This window comes from Eptesicus fuscus, chromosome 2, assembly GCF_027574615.1.
Source record: "Eptesicus fuscus isolate TK198812 chromosome 2, DD_ASM_mEF_20220401, whole genome shotgun sequence".
Taxonomy (NCBI): Eukaryota; Metazoa; Chordata; class Mammalia; order Chiroptera; family Vespertilionidae; genus Eptesicus; species Eptesicus fuscus.
In genome coordinates, this window is record NC_072474.1 from 33,490,917 (window position 1) to 33,505,421 (window position 14,505).

The window sequence follows — 14,505 nt, forward strand, 5'->3', positions numbered from 1 at the left end:
TACCCACCAATACACTCATTTTGCTAAAGAGTAACAGATACATTCACTCTTTCATGGACAGCATGCATACCTATGGCACTTACCTTCAGAAAGCTTTGCAAATTTAAATACCAACAAGAGGAGCAAATGTATATTAAAAATAACAAATTGCTAAGCAATACATGAGGCTGGATGTTAACAGAGTTTCATTGTATTTCTTTCTAGTTTCAAAATTCCTCATAGAAATTGGACATTAATAAATAAAATTTGAGAAGTACAGCATTTTTCATTTTCCCAAATTTCATTTTCTGCTTTATAAAGAAGAAAAATGTTTTATTTGGTGGCGATGTTGAGATGGCCCAAGAGGACCCTGTTTTAGATGTGTGTTCTGCATATGAGCTGGCACTCTTTGTTCTTTCCGACCTGTTACCATCAGTCGTCATAGGGGCTGCTGCTTAGAAGAGCATTTTTAGGCACATCTGCAATGAACTGTGTGCTCCTCCTGTTGGGTCATTCACAGGAGTCCCGTGATGGGGGTGAGAGGGGAGGCTACTGTGACATGTGATGGGAAGGTGTCCTGTTCGGTGCTGCCACGTTCCCTGTCGCTGTAGTTGAGATAACACAGAGCCCAGAGGTGTCCAAGGGGGTCTTGTCTTGGTGGGAAGGAAGGAGGGTAGGAGAAGGATAGGTTAAGCCAGATCAAAATTGCTGATATTTGACCATTTTTACCTGCAAAGATGACTATTTCATATGGCTTAACTTAATACAGTCCCTGCTGCTGCCAGTATGAAAGAGATGACATGGGCTAGGGCTCTCTCATCATGATTTCCCTCCTCCTTCTCCTTCCCCTCACCTTCTTTTTTCTCTTGCTTCCTCTCATGCCGCTCCTCTTCTTCTTGTCATGGTTGTTTGGGAATGTGATTTAGGAATTAGCACGGAACCCCACAGCCTTTCCCTCTCTCTTTTCCCCCCATTATATTTTTAAAACAAACAGTGAAAATACAGGCAAGGCTGAAAAATAAGCAGTCATCTCCAGGACCCTTTTCTGGTTTCACAGGTCTGTAACAGTGACTCCATGAAAAAGAACTACAACTAAGTGGGAATTTGCTGAGAGCGGGAGCTGTGTTTCCCAGGGGCTGATGGGAAAGCAGCGCCAGTGCATGCCTGCTGCTGGCAGTGAAGTTTGGCCATTTAGATGGTGAGGAGTGATGTTTCTCACCCCAGTTGCTAACTTAACCACTGTCCATTGCTAATGCTGCAGTGTTTTTTTAAACGTCGAAGGTCAAGGTCTCAGTTCACACAAATATGAATGGCAGTGCGCTCTCAGAATTCCCTATTTTTAAATTTTATTATGTTCAAATAATACCTTCTTTAGTGTGATATTTAAGGCTATGAACAGAACTTATCCTACCCTTATTCCACACTCTCAACCACACACACACACACACACACACACACACACACACACACGTGTGTGTGAGCAGTGCTCTAATCATTTCTTGACTCCTTGCCACTTCTAGAACATGCTTTTGTACTTAAATTACCACAACTCTTTACTCATAATGTTTTACTAAAATTGAGAAAATCTAAATAAATTAGGATACAGATGAAGTCCTATCTTTACTTATACACGGTAACACTGCATGCTACTTTTGGTCCCTTGGTCTTTGTTGTGTCAAGTGATTATCGATGTATATGCATGTACCTAAAGGTTATTTACTGTTGCATTCTCTGCTCGTGGGACAGGATCTGGCACATGGTAAGTGATTTTTAACATTAAATAATAGATCTTTACAGGTGATATGTAAGTATTTGCTTTACACTAAGGCATATATTAAAGAAAAATGTTTTCTAGGAGTACTACCAAATGAAGCAAAACAAAGTTACCAATAGTAGGTGGTTGTTCTTTAAAATTATATAAGAAATGTCAGAAGTACAGTTCCAGTCTGAATCTAGAATCTAGGCTTCGGATTGACAGGAAACAAGCAGAAGACAGAAATGTTATTGTGTTGACAAATTTGTGTAGTTGAGAATCAGTTTCCTTTTCCTTTTCAGCTTCTAGGGGCCTTTTGCATTCCTTGGCTCATGGCCCTTTCCTCCATCTTCAAAGCTAGCGGAGGAGCATCTTCAAATCTCCTTTTCTGTCCAACCTCACTTTTTCTCTGACTGAATCTTCTGCCCCCTTCTTTCCCTTGTAAGGACCCTTGTGATAATGTTGAGCTTACTTGGATAATCCAGGATAAAGTCCCTTCTCAGTATCCTTAATTTAATCACATCTTGAAGTCTCCTTTGCCATGTAAAGTAGCATAGTCACAGGCTCCAAGGATGAGGGCATGGATATTTTTGGAGGGCCATTATCCTGCCTGCCACATCTCATGACCTCAGAAAGAACTCAGTCTTCCCAGGTATTGTAATGAGTTGGGCAGATGGTCTTTTATATTTGCAAATCAATGTTCTATCCAGGGTCATTTCCCCTTCCTTTCTTCTTTCTTTCCTTCCTTCCTCTCTTTCCTTCTTTCCTTTCTTTCTTCCTCCCTTTACCCCCTTTCTGTAGACCCTATTGAGCCCCTCCTGAGGATCAGGGACTGTTTTAATAGTACCCACAGAAGTCACTTGGCCAAGTCCCCTTTGGCTGTCCCTTCAAGACAAAGATATTAGGATTCAGATGCCACCCAACTTTAGAATTCCTTGTAGGAGGCTTCTATAAACCAGTTTGAGCATCATTGTGTTAGAACACTTACTGAACACCTCAAAATCCAGAATTATGGCAAAGTGCTGACAGAGGGGCTGCCCTCCTGATACTTACACTTCTTGACAGAAAAGACTGTTGCGAAGAGATAATCAAAGAATAGTCTGACAACCAGACAAGCATCGGACGTTGCTGTGCATTAAAAAAGTAAAGGAGGAACATGTTGCCGTTATTTACAAGCTGCTTGAGGCATGCCAACCAAGAAGCTGTCACAGGAATTGCATTTCTAGACAGGGTGGGATTTGTGGGTGGTGGCAGGACACAGATTTTTGTCTGGCTGTCACAGCTTCCTGAATTTACAGTTTAGAATGGATGCCTCTGCAGCCTCTCCTAAGCCTTAAGCTCCTGTCGCCAGGTCTAAAATAACTGGGCACTGGCAGAATCCTGGAGCTATTCCTTCCAGGACTTGTAGCGATATTATTTTTTCTAAACTCCACTTGTGGAATGTTGAATGCCAATCCAACTGGCAAAGGCATCTGATAAGAGCACATCATCCCGAAAGCATTTCTGACAGTCAGTGTCACTATGCATCTTTTTTATCACCCTCCTTTTTACAGGGTATCACAGATAGCACACGAAGTTCAACTGTGATTAATAGGACTCTCTCACCATTGACTGCACTGGGCTCCAGCCTACGAAGAAAAATGTGGCTGCTGATAAATCGCAGATGATAAGAGCTGTGTTATATAAGCAGTTTGGGCAGGCATTTCAGTGCATATTATGACATGGTGGTAGTTTGCAACACTCAGTTGAATCGACAAGGCCTCTTGTTCCATTGATTTTGCTAAGCTTCTGTACAGGGAAGCTAAAAAGTACTTCTAATTATGAAACCCATATGAATGCAATAGACATTAGACTATTTGGCTGCTGGTACATTGGTTTTATAGAACCATTTCCTGAGTATTATATACACGCTGAAAAGGTTTTTCTAGGCGTCCTTTTAATTTTTTTCTTAGCTATTATTAATATGTCAAAGCTTCTGCTAGAACACAAAGTTGAAAAGTTAAAAATCGTCTAGGAAAGTCCTGGGAGCAAAGACAGATGCAGTTGTTCTGTTTCAACTCGGGATGCTCCAGCTGTGTATGGGAGGCTCTGGTTAGCATGTCAAGTTGTATATATGCATAAGATTTAAGGATGAAATGGAAAATTATTTAGGTTACTAAATTTCTAAATGACAAGACGTTTAAGTGGTAGGAAAATATCACCTCGGATTTATGTAAGCATAAAGAAAATTTCTTCAAGGCATGACTTGTTTACTGGGAACATTCTAAAGGAAATTTAATTGTGCACACCGGGTATTATGGGGCACAGAAAAGGCTTTCCAGTGAATTGAAGTCTGTTGAGGGCGGGGGGGGGAGGCGGGGGGGAGTGGATTGGAGGAGCAGTTTCCACCTCGAACCATAACTTCAAGCACAGCTAAAAATCATTTGGTTATAGAGCAGCATGTAATTATTAGGACCAGTTATATAAATGAGTTCTGAGGTTTATAACACATGGAGAGCAGGGCCTTGTATTTGAAAGGCCTTCTCTAGCAGCTCTCATCTATGTTCCATGAACCCATGACGGAAGCCACACTAGAAAGCCTGCATGCCCCACACTTGAACTTTTTCACGCCTCCGTGCCTTTGCTAGAACCATTCCCTTGGACCATCTATTTATATTTTAAGACCCAGAACAAAGAGTTCATTAAAACTAGTGAACATCCCTTTTCTGAAGTCCATTAGTGCATTGTACATATTTCTTTTATAAATTCATTGTTGTTTATCTACAATACTAGAGGCCTGATGCACGAAATCGTGCAAGAGTAGGCCTTCCTTCCCCCAGCTGTCCACACAGGCTTAACCTCTAGCACCTGGGACCCGGGCTTCCCTCGCAGCCCCGGCTTCATCCGGAAGGTTGTCTGAAAGGACGTCCAGTCTAATTAGCATACTACATTTTTATTATTATAGATGATCTGTTCCCCACCTCCCTACCCCCATAGATTGTGAACTTCCTGGGCCTTGACACCCCCTGCCCCCGTGACCTCACCTTTGTATTTCTGCCCTGCCCAAGCAAACCATAGACTCCTGTTGAGTGCTTATTCAATGACAGAATGAATTTGTGCCCAGAGAAGAGACACCAGACCCTCAATGGGATAGCCCATCACCCTCCTTATATTTCTTAGCTAGTCAAAGAATGTAAAACTGTTATTATAAAATCTTCCCTGATGAAGAAAGCAGGAAAAGGTTGTAGAACTTAAAATCCTCTAATATAAAATGTTCATGTGGGCAGATCCAACAGAGAAGAAACTAAGCCTAGGGGATTTTCACTCTGAAATCCATGGATTTGCTTTCTTGTTGTTTTCACCTCTTCCCAGTAATTCCATGTGATGGAGGCATTTTGCTGGGGTTAATCTACATGTAATGAAGTTTCAAAGAAATCATATACTGTACTATCCTGATCAAGCCCCAGGGATTTTCCTTTCTAGGAAGCATAATACAAAACAGTGATAAATAAGCTGATGCTTATCACTGTTGGTAATACTTTACGTTTCTTTTGCCATCCCCAAAGCAAGCATGTATTATTGAGAGTGGTTTCTTCATCAAAATTAGAGGTTTTGCACACATTCTGTCAAAACTGGAGAATTTTTGATCAACAGAAACATGAAAGATCCAGATAATAAATTTTATTTCAAAAGACCTCCCTTGGTTTCAGGCTCATGTCAATCTGACCTTTGCTTCCTACTATAAGTAATGGACAGATATCCAGGTCTAACCTGAGCTTGAGCTCTGAGATCAAGAACTCATCTCTGCTACCTCCAACCACATACCTGCTGGCCAAGAAAGCATAAGCACTATCCTTCTGGATTTGCAGCAGAAGAGTATAACACAGAGAGTCCTCCAAAGTACCAGGATTTCAAACCTGGTCCTGATTATAACAAAAGTAAATAGCACATCTGGAATCTTCAATAGCACTTAGAGAATGTAGAGTCTTTTCTATGCATGATAAATTTGGGGAAGTTACAGCAAGGAGAGTCCTACACAAATGCTGATCAACATTAAACTTAATCCTCCTAAAATCAGAAGAACACAAGTTCCTGAGATGTAAAGAATGAGGTCAAAGTGATAAGAAGGAAGTTTGTTTTTGCTTTGTTTCATTTTTTCCCCAAATCCCAAATGAAATATAAATGTGATTGATTTTCATGACTTTTTTCTATCTGGTTTCAAAATGAAAGTAATATTAAAGATTAAATAGTATTCAATCAACTATTGTCCAGAATTCTGGAAATCGGTGGTATTCCCACATAGCTTTATATCTAGATCTGGAATACTCAGGGAGAATTATCCACATCATGGGGATGAGGTATGGAGGAAGGACCACAGATTTGGAGTTTGAGGACATAGAACTGCACATACCCTCTGCCACTCACCAGCTGCATTGTGCTAGAGCAATATACAAGACTAGCTGAGATCCATAGGATGTCTTGGAAAAAGTGTTTTGTGAACATAATATTAAAAGTGCTCTGTAAGCATAATATAAAAGCATTCAACTGTTCATATTTACAACTAATCCTTGAACATGTAGCTTTATAATTGTACTGATTTTTCCAACCAATCTGATTAACACAAATGTGATTTTGTGTACTACTTTCCCATTTGTTGAAAGAAAACACCTTTGAAGCCTAAGTACCTCTCTTTCTTGGAAGGCGGGATATTTACTGAGAGAGGAGAGCTCTGTTTTTGGTTGCTCTGCACAACATTGTGCAAGATGGCACCTTTCATTGCCACCACAGAAAAGGGAGAAGAAAGTGATGACAGAAAAGAGCACTGTGGGGAAGCTTGAGATTCAGAGTGATTGTTCTCTTTTGTTTAAAAAATATTTCCAGAAGATTAGACATACATACCTTAATGTAAATAATTTTTGGATGGCCTGTTTAGGATTATTCATAGTGCTTTTCCTGTACATTAGTGAGAGCAACTGGGAATTAATTGTGGTGGTAACCATCTCTGATAGAAGTCCTTAACCAAAGCAGGCAGGCCATTTGGGTGGGGAGCAAACAGGACTTACCTGACCCTGATAGCCAAACTCCATGAAAGAATTGCTATTCCTTCCTCTCAAAGAGATTTGGAAATAGCTGTTAGTGTTGGAAATTGAAACCTGAGACAAAATCTAAAAGCTTTTTCTTTCATCATCATCATCAATCTATACTAATAAAAGGGTTATATGCTAATTAGACCAGACATCTTCCAGACAACCTTCCGGATGTCCTGCAAGACAAAGCCATGGTGGTAGGGCCAAGGCAGAGGCAGTTAAGGGCAATCAGGCCAGCAGGGGAGAGCAGTTAGGGGGATCAGGCTGGGAGGCAGGAGTGGTTAGGGACAATCAGGCAGGAGGCAGAGGTGTTTAGGGGTGGTCAGGCAGGCAGGCAGAGTGGTTAGGGGCAGTCAGACATCCCCCTAGGGGTCCTGGATTGGAGAGGGTGCAGGCCAGGCTGAGGGAGACCCCCCCATGCATGAATTTCATGCACCAGGCCTCTAGAAATCTATAATAACAAAAGCATAATATGCTAATTAGACCAGACATCCTTCGGACGATCTTTTGGATGAGGCTGGGGCTGCGAGGGAAGCCCGGGGCCCCAGTGCCTGCTGGTGGTCGGAAGGAAACCCGAGTTCCACATGCCAAAGGGAATCCAGTGCCAGCAGCCAGGGGAAGGAAGGCCTACTCTTGCACAAATTTCATGCATCGGGCCTCTAGTAATAATAATAATAATAATAATAATAATAATAACAACAATAACAACAGGCAACTTTTACTAAATTTCTTCTATGTGCCAGATGCAGCCCCAGGTACTTACATACATATGCTCATGGAATTTAATCCTAACAACCCAGAGAGTTATCTATCATACTCCCCACTTTTCAAATGAACAGTAGCTCATGTTATCAATATAATGTGGACAGCATTATAGCTGTTAGTGTTGGAAATTGAAACCTGAGACTTCAACCCAGATCCAACTTCAGGCCTCACTTTGTCCACTACTCCATGCTGCTTCAGTGTTTATTAGCTAGATGAGCTGGATGGGTGGATTTACACAGCTACACGTTTTAAGGTCAAATAACCTCTGGCTTCACATCTCAGTTCTGTCAGTTATTACCTCTGTGGTCTTGGAAGAGTCTCTTAGTCACTCTAAGCCTGTTGTTTCATTTGTAAAGTGTTGTTATTATTGGGCCTTCAATCCTTATGGGATCACTGGGAGGGCCACATGACACAATGTACAATGAGTGCAAGAAGATACAAGGTCTCCTGGTGAATCTTCCCTCACAGTGGTATTGTTTGCAAGGTTTATTCTTAAAAATGCATTTTCTTAAAGGTTTTGTATTATTCTAAGACATGGGCACTTATCAAGGAGTAGAAGCAATGATATACAGTAAAACCTTTATTTTATTAGAGCCTACATAATAGACACTCTTAATAATCTACACTTTTTTGTTGTTGTTGTTTTTCTTGAACTCCTCTTTTGAGAGTAAGGACACAATTAGTAAGAAAATAAGTAAATAGCATGGGTTTGCTAAAAATCCAAACAGCTTCTCAGGTATTTCTAAGGTCAAAATCAGAGACTGTTAGAGCAGGCTGTTCCCCAGAGACCACATATGTCCAGTCACTTGTCCAATGTCTCTTCGTCGCCATGAAGCCTGAAAGCCAGGTTCCTGTGCACTTTCTCTCATGTCCCCCACATTTCTATCCCACCTCCTTGGCCTGATTTTAAGCCCACACAGATGTTCAGAGTGACTGCGCTCCAGATCCTCTCCATCCCAGTGGAGGGACTAGTCTTAAAAGAACAGAGCAAGGGCCAAAAAGTAAAATGTGGGTGTCATTTTTCCTGGTCCTTATTTTCTTATGACTGTTTCATCTTGATTATTTCCTTTCACACACTGACTCCTTTGGGGCATCCTGGGTAGCAGGAGAACAGAAGATTCTAACATTGTGCCTTGAAGCAAGGATTAGAATTAACTGCCCTTTAAATACAGTAACAAATTAATCCAGCCGAAGTCCCAATGACAAAAGTCAGTCAAATTCTTATTTCCCAGATATGGGTATTTCACACAGAGATTCAAGAGAGGGTAAATTACTTGCTCAAGGCCACACAGCAAGTTATTGAGCATCTTGGAAGCAATTACACATACAGAATGATCTTCATTAGTTGAGCCCTACGATGATAGAAGTGTCATGACTTCTGAGGCATCCTGCAGTTCTCTGTGGTCCCAGCGGTTGCCATATCAACTGCCATGAGGATGGGAGCCACCAGAATGCAAGATTTATAAGGGTACTGAACCCCCACTACATTCTTGTCCATAGCTGCAGAACCTAAATAAAACTGTGGCCTTGGTCTACTACACAGGGTTCCCAGAGCAAACCAAGGCTAGGAATGTAAGCACTGAGTGCCCTTCATGTTTCTAGAATCAGAGCTCTTGGACCAGAATGACTGTAGTAACTATAATGAATATGAATCAGAACCAAAGATAATTTCAACAAAATATGTTTTTAACCTGATTCTCACAGGGCAAAGAAAGTCCAAATGACAGATTTTTCATTTGGGACCAAAAACAGTTGAAGGTAAACTTGGAAGCTTAACTAACTTTTTGGGTCAGAGGCCAAAACTTGCAGCTCAAAAAAAGAGAATAAATGTGAGCGTTAAAATGGATTATAAAGAGCCAAATAGAATAAAAGTGGGGTCTGAGTATGAGTCGGTAGCATGTTACTGGGTTTCCTAAGATGAATCATCTGACCAGGTCAATAGCACCAACATGATGGTTTTAATGTAATGTCTAAAATGGCTAAGCTTTGATATTGTAAGTAGCCTGAATACATAGTGAGAGTCTAAGAGTAACTTGATTTTGCTGGTATTGTTCTAAAGTGGATCCTCTTTATCAAAGCCACAGATACACGGGGCAGTTTAAAAGATAATGTGAAAATTCCTCTAGTGTAGGGACTTCACAGTTACCGGTTTATATCACCTTTCAGTCATACTAGAAGTCTAGTTGATAGGCATTTGGTTATAAAGGCTTGTCTGAACTTAGGAAAGGGATGATTAACTAAAAAGAGTAATCTACTTTGATATATAAAATTAGCTGCCTGAAAGCATATCTGTATTAAATATGGACAACCTGTCAGGCACAATGTTGTTAAATGGTACTAAGTCAATTCCCACATTTATTCTGCTACCCTGTGGTGAATCCCCTGTCTTATCCCTGGTGAATCCACTCTGATGACCAACCCACTGGAAATCTAACATGATTTCATGTTCTCCCTTTAGAAGCTAGAAAATATCTGTCCCTTGAGAAACCCAAAGTTGTATTTTTAAAGAATTTCTCCTACATTGCTCACACCTGTATTCTCTAGGCAATACCACAGAAGTAATCATAATGGCTAACATTTATTGAGAATTGAATGATGGTTGCTACCTGCCTAGCACTGTGCTGAGTTTATTAACATATGATATCACATTGAATCCTCACAATACTCCAGATTTACCAACATTTTATGGATGAGGACACTGAGGTGGAAAGGGGAGATTACTTGCCCAAGGTAACTCGGCTGAGACAGAACCAAGATGTGACTCCAGGGGGTTGGACTCTTGACCATTATTGTGCCTCCTCCTAACATCCTTCATGGACTTTCCCTATAAAGCTATTTTCCTAAGAAAGAAATATTAGTCATCTTGATGTGAATTTGACAATGTTACCCATGCTACACATTTTAATTTGAACTGTACTTGTGAAATTCAAAGTTTATTTTCCAATTAAAGACAAGTTTGTAGGAGGATTTCTGCTTCTGACCAAGTTAGAGTAACACAGACTGGATTTACCTTTCTGTCTGATGATGAAACAATTTTTAAAAGGACAAAGTATATTTCATAAAAATAGTAAAAATTAAATACATTTTTGAAAAAGAGAAACAGCTTGCAAGGCACAAGACAATGATCCTCAAGGAATGGCAAACAAATGAGGTGACAGGATGAAATGGAGGAAGACTGACAGACTTCCCCGATCCCACAAGCAGGAAACGGGCTGATAGAACTACTCCACTACAAACATGCTCTATTCTTCCAGAAAAGGGAAGAATAACTCTGAGGATGCAGCTACCTATGCAAAGGGCAGAGCAGCAGACCCAGAGGAGAGGCCAGTGAGCCTCCATGGGCTCAGAGGCGGGATCATGGGATCTCTGACAGCCCAAAGGCAGGAGCTGGCTCAGCCTTCATGGGCCCAGAAGGTGGATCAAGCCTCAGAGAATTATTCTTAGGCCCTAAAGCCTAATGGAACTTGCCCTAATGGATTGCAAACTTATCTAGACTAGTGGCCTCTGTTATTCCTTCATTTATTTTCTCTCTTTCTCCTTTTTTTTTGTTTTTGTTTTTGTAATGGGAATGACTACCTTACACCTGTCCATCATTGTACTTTGAAAGCAGATAATTTATTTTCTAGTATCACAGGTTCACACATGGACAGGAATCTCCCCAGAATGGATCATACCCAGAATCTCACCCATACCCAATTTACAGTATTCATATGATTATATTTAGAACTTTTTTGAGGTGATGATATTTAGATGAGATTTTAGATTTAAAGTTAATGCTGGAATGGTTTAAGACTTTTGGGGTGTTGAAATGAGGTGAATATATTTTGCAAGTGATATAGATATAAATTTGGGGGTCCATAGGGCAGACTATACTGCGTTGAAGAGTGTCCCCGCAAAATCATGTCTACCAATAACCTCAGAATGTGACCTTATTTGGAAATAGGATATTTGAAGATATAACTAGTTAAGATAAAATCACACTGGATTAGTGTGGGCCCTAAATCCAATATGACTTGTGTCCTTATAAAAAGAAGAGAGGCACTCTTGCCAGGTAGCTCAGTTGGTTGGAGCATCGTCCTGTACACCAAAATGGTGTGGGTTAGATTCCCGGTTAGGCACATACCTAGATTTTGGGTTCAATTTCCAGTTAGGGCATGTACAAGAGGCAACTGATCAATGTCTCTCTCTCTCTCTCTCTCTCTCTCTCTCTCTCTCTCTCTCTCTCTCTCTCTCTCTCTCCCCCCCCCCCAACCTTCCTTCCTCTCTTTCTAAAAATCAATGAAAACATCCTCAGTTGAGGATTTAAAAAAAAAGAAGAAGAAGAAGAAAGGCAACACATAGGAAAGATGGACATGTGACAATAGAGGCATATACTAGAATGATGCAAGCCAAGGTATACCAAGGATTGTTGGCAACTACAAGAAACTAGGAAGTTAAAAGGAAGAATTCTCCCCTAGAGTCTTCAGAGAGATCATGGCCCTGCTGACATCTTGATTTTGGGCTTCTAGCCTTCAGAATTGTGAGAGAATACATTTCTGTTGTTTTAAGCCACACATTTTCTAGTATTTTGTTACATCACACCTAAAAAACAAATATATCATGATAACATTAATCAAAGGAAAGTTGGAATGGCTCTATCACTAGTATGAATACTACCAGAGATAAAGAAGGTCATTTGGTTATGATAAAGGGGTCAATTCATAATTGATCAAGAAGACATGCCAATCCTTAACTTTTATACATCTAATAACAGATATTCAAAGTACATGAATTAAAAATCAATAGGGGAAATAGGTCCATACTACTCAGAGATTTCAACAATCCTCTCTCAAAATGGATAGAATAGACATGAAATCAGTGACAGTAGAAGAGAAGTGAACAACACTTGAACCAACTTGACCTAATTGATATTTATAGACCATTACACCAAACAATAAAATTCATATTCTTTTTAAGTGTATCTGGAATATTTAACAAAACAGACCATTCTCTGGGCCATAAAATAGCTTTCAATGAGTTTTAAAGTATTCAAGTGATAAAAAATACACACTTTAACAAAATAGAATTGAATTAGAAATAATGGAAAATCTCCAAATATTTGAAATGAAAGCAACATACTTCTAAATAATCCAGGTGTCAAATAAATCAAAAGGAAAATTAGAAAAAATTTTAAACTGAGTAAAAATAAAAACACAGCATATCAAAATTTGTGGGATGCCACTAAAACAGTATTATAGGGAACTTTTTAGCATTAAATGCCTATGTTAGAAACAAAAAAAAGTCTTCAATCAATGACTTTCCAGACTAAGAAACTATTTTAAAAAAAGCTAAGTAAGCACAAAATAAGTAGAAGAAATGAAAAAATAAAGATGAGAGTAAAATAGATAACAGAAAGACAACAGAGAAAATCATTGAGGCAAAATGCTGGTTTGTTGAGATCAATAAAATTGCTAAGCCTCTAGTTAGACAAATTAAGGGGAAAATAATTTAATAATGATAAAAAATGAAAGATCTGACATAATTAAGTTTCTATAGATACTTAACAGAAAAATAAGGGACATTGTTAATAACTTTAAGTCAATATATTGAACATTTAGATTTAGGGACCAGCAAATGTTTACTGAAAAAGGCCAGACAGTAAAAAATTTTAGTCTTTGAAGGCCACATATGGTGTATGTCACACATTTATTTTTCAATTTTTAAAAATGTAAAAAACAAGTTTGCAGGCTGTAGGCCAACTGCTGACTTAGATGAAATAGACTAAGTCCTTGAAAGACAGATTACTCAAACTCAAGAAGAAATAAATAACCTGAATAGCCCCGTATATAATAAGAATTGAATTTGTAGTTAAAAACTTTCTCACAAAGAAAACTCCAGACTCAGAAGGTTTTACTGGTAAAAATCTGATTTTTAAGGAAGAACCAATACAATTCAATACAATTCTTCCAGAACATTAGAAAGGTGGGAATACTCTCCAATTTATTCTATGAGACCAGCATCACCCTAGTACCAAAATCAGACAAAGACTATAAGAAAACCAAGATCAATATCCACTTAAACATAGATGCAAAAATGCTAAACAATATTTTAGCATATTGAATCCAACAATATATAAAGAGGAAAATTCATGATGACAAAGTAGATTTTAAGCAAGGCTTGCAAATTTTAAAATAATTTAATGTAGCCCTGGCTGGTGTGCTCAGTGGTTAGAGTGTTGGCTTGTGCACCCAAGAGTCACAGGTTCTATTTCAGGTCAAGGGCCTGTGTTGCAGGTCAGGGCAAGTGGAGAAGACAACCAATCACTGTGTCTCACATCAATGTTTCTCTCTCTCCTTTGTCTCCCCCTCCCCCCACCCTCCCTTCCACTCTCTGAAAAGCAATGGAAAAAAAAATATCCACAGGTGAGGATTAAAAGAAATAAAAACATTTTAAAAAGTAATTTGATGTAATTCACTGTATTAGCAAACTAAAAAAAAAAGTATATGATCATCTAATAGGTACAGAAAAATATGTGACAAAATTCAACATTTATTCCTGAAAAAAAAAAAAAAAACTCTCAGCAAACTAGAAATAGACAGAAACTTCCTCAATCTCTTATGAAAAAAATGACCATTATTATCAGACTTAATAGTGAAAGACAATGATTTTCATCTAAGATCAGGATCAAAACAATGATGTCTGCCTCTCCCTTTCTATTTCACATTATATTGGAGATTCTAGCCAGTGCAATCAAGAAAACTCTACTATGGTCTAGCCAGCTTGGCTCAGTAGTTAAGCACTGACCTATAAACTAGGAGGTCATGCTTTGATTCCTAGTCAGGGCACATGCCCAGGTTGCGGGCTCGATCCCCAGTGTGGGCATGAAGGAGGCAGCCAGTTGGTGATTCTCCTTCATCATTGATCTCTCTCTCTCGCTCTCTCTCTCTCTCTCTCTCTCTCTCT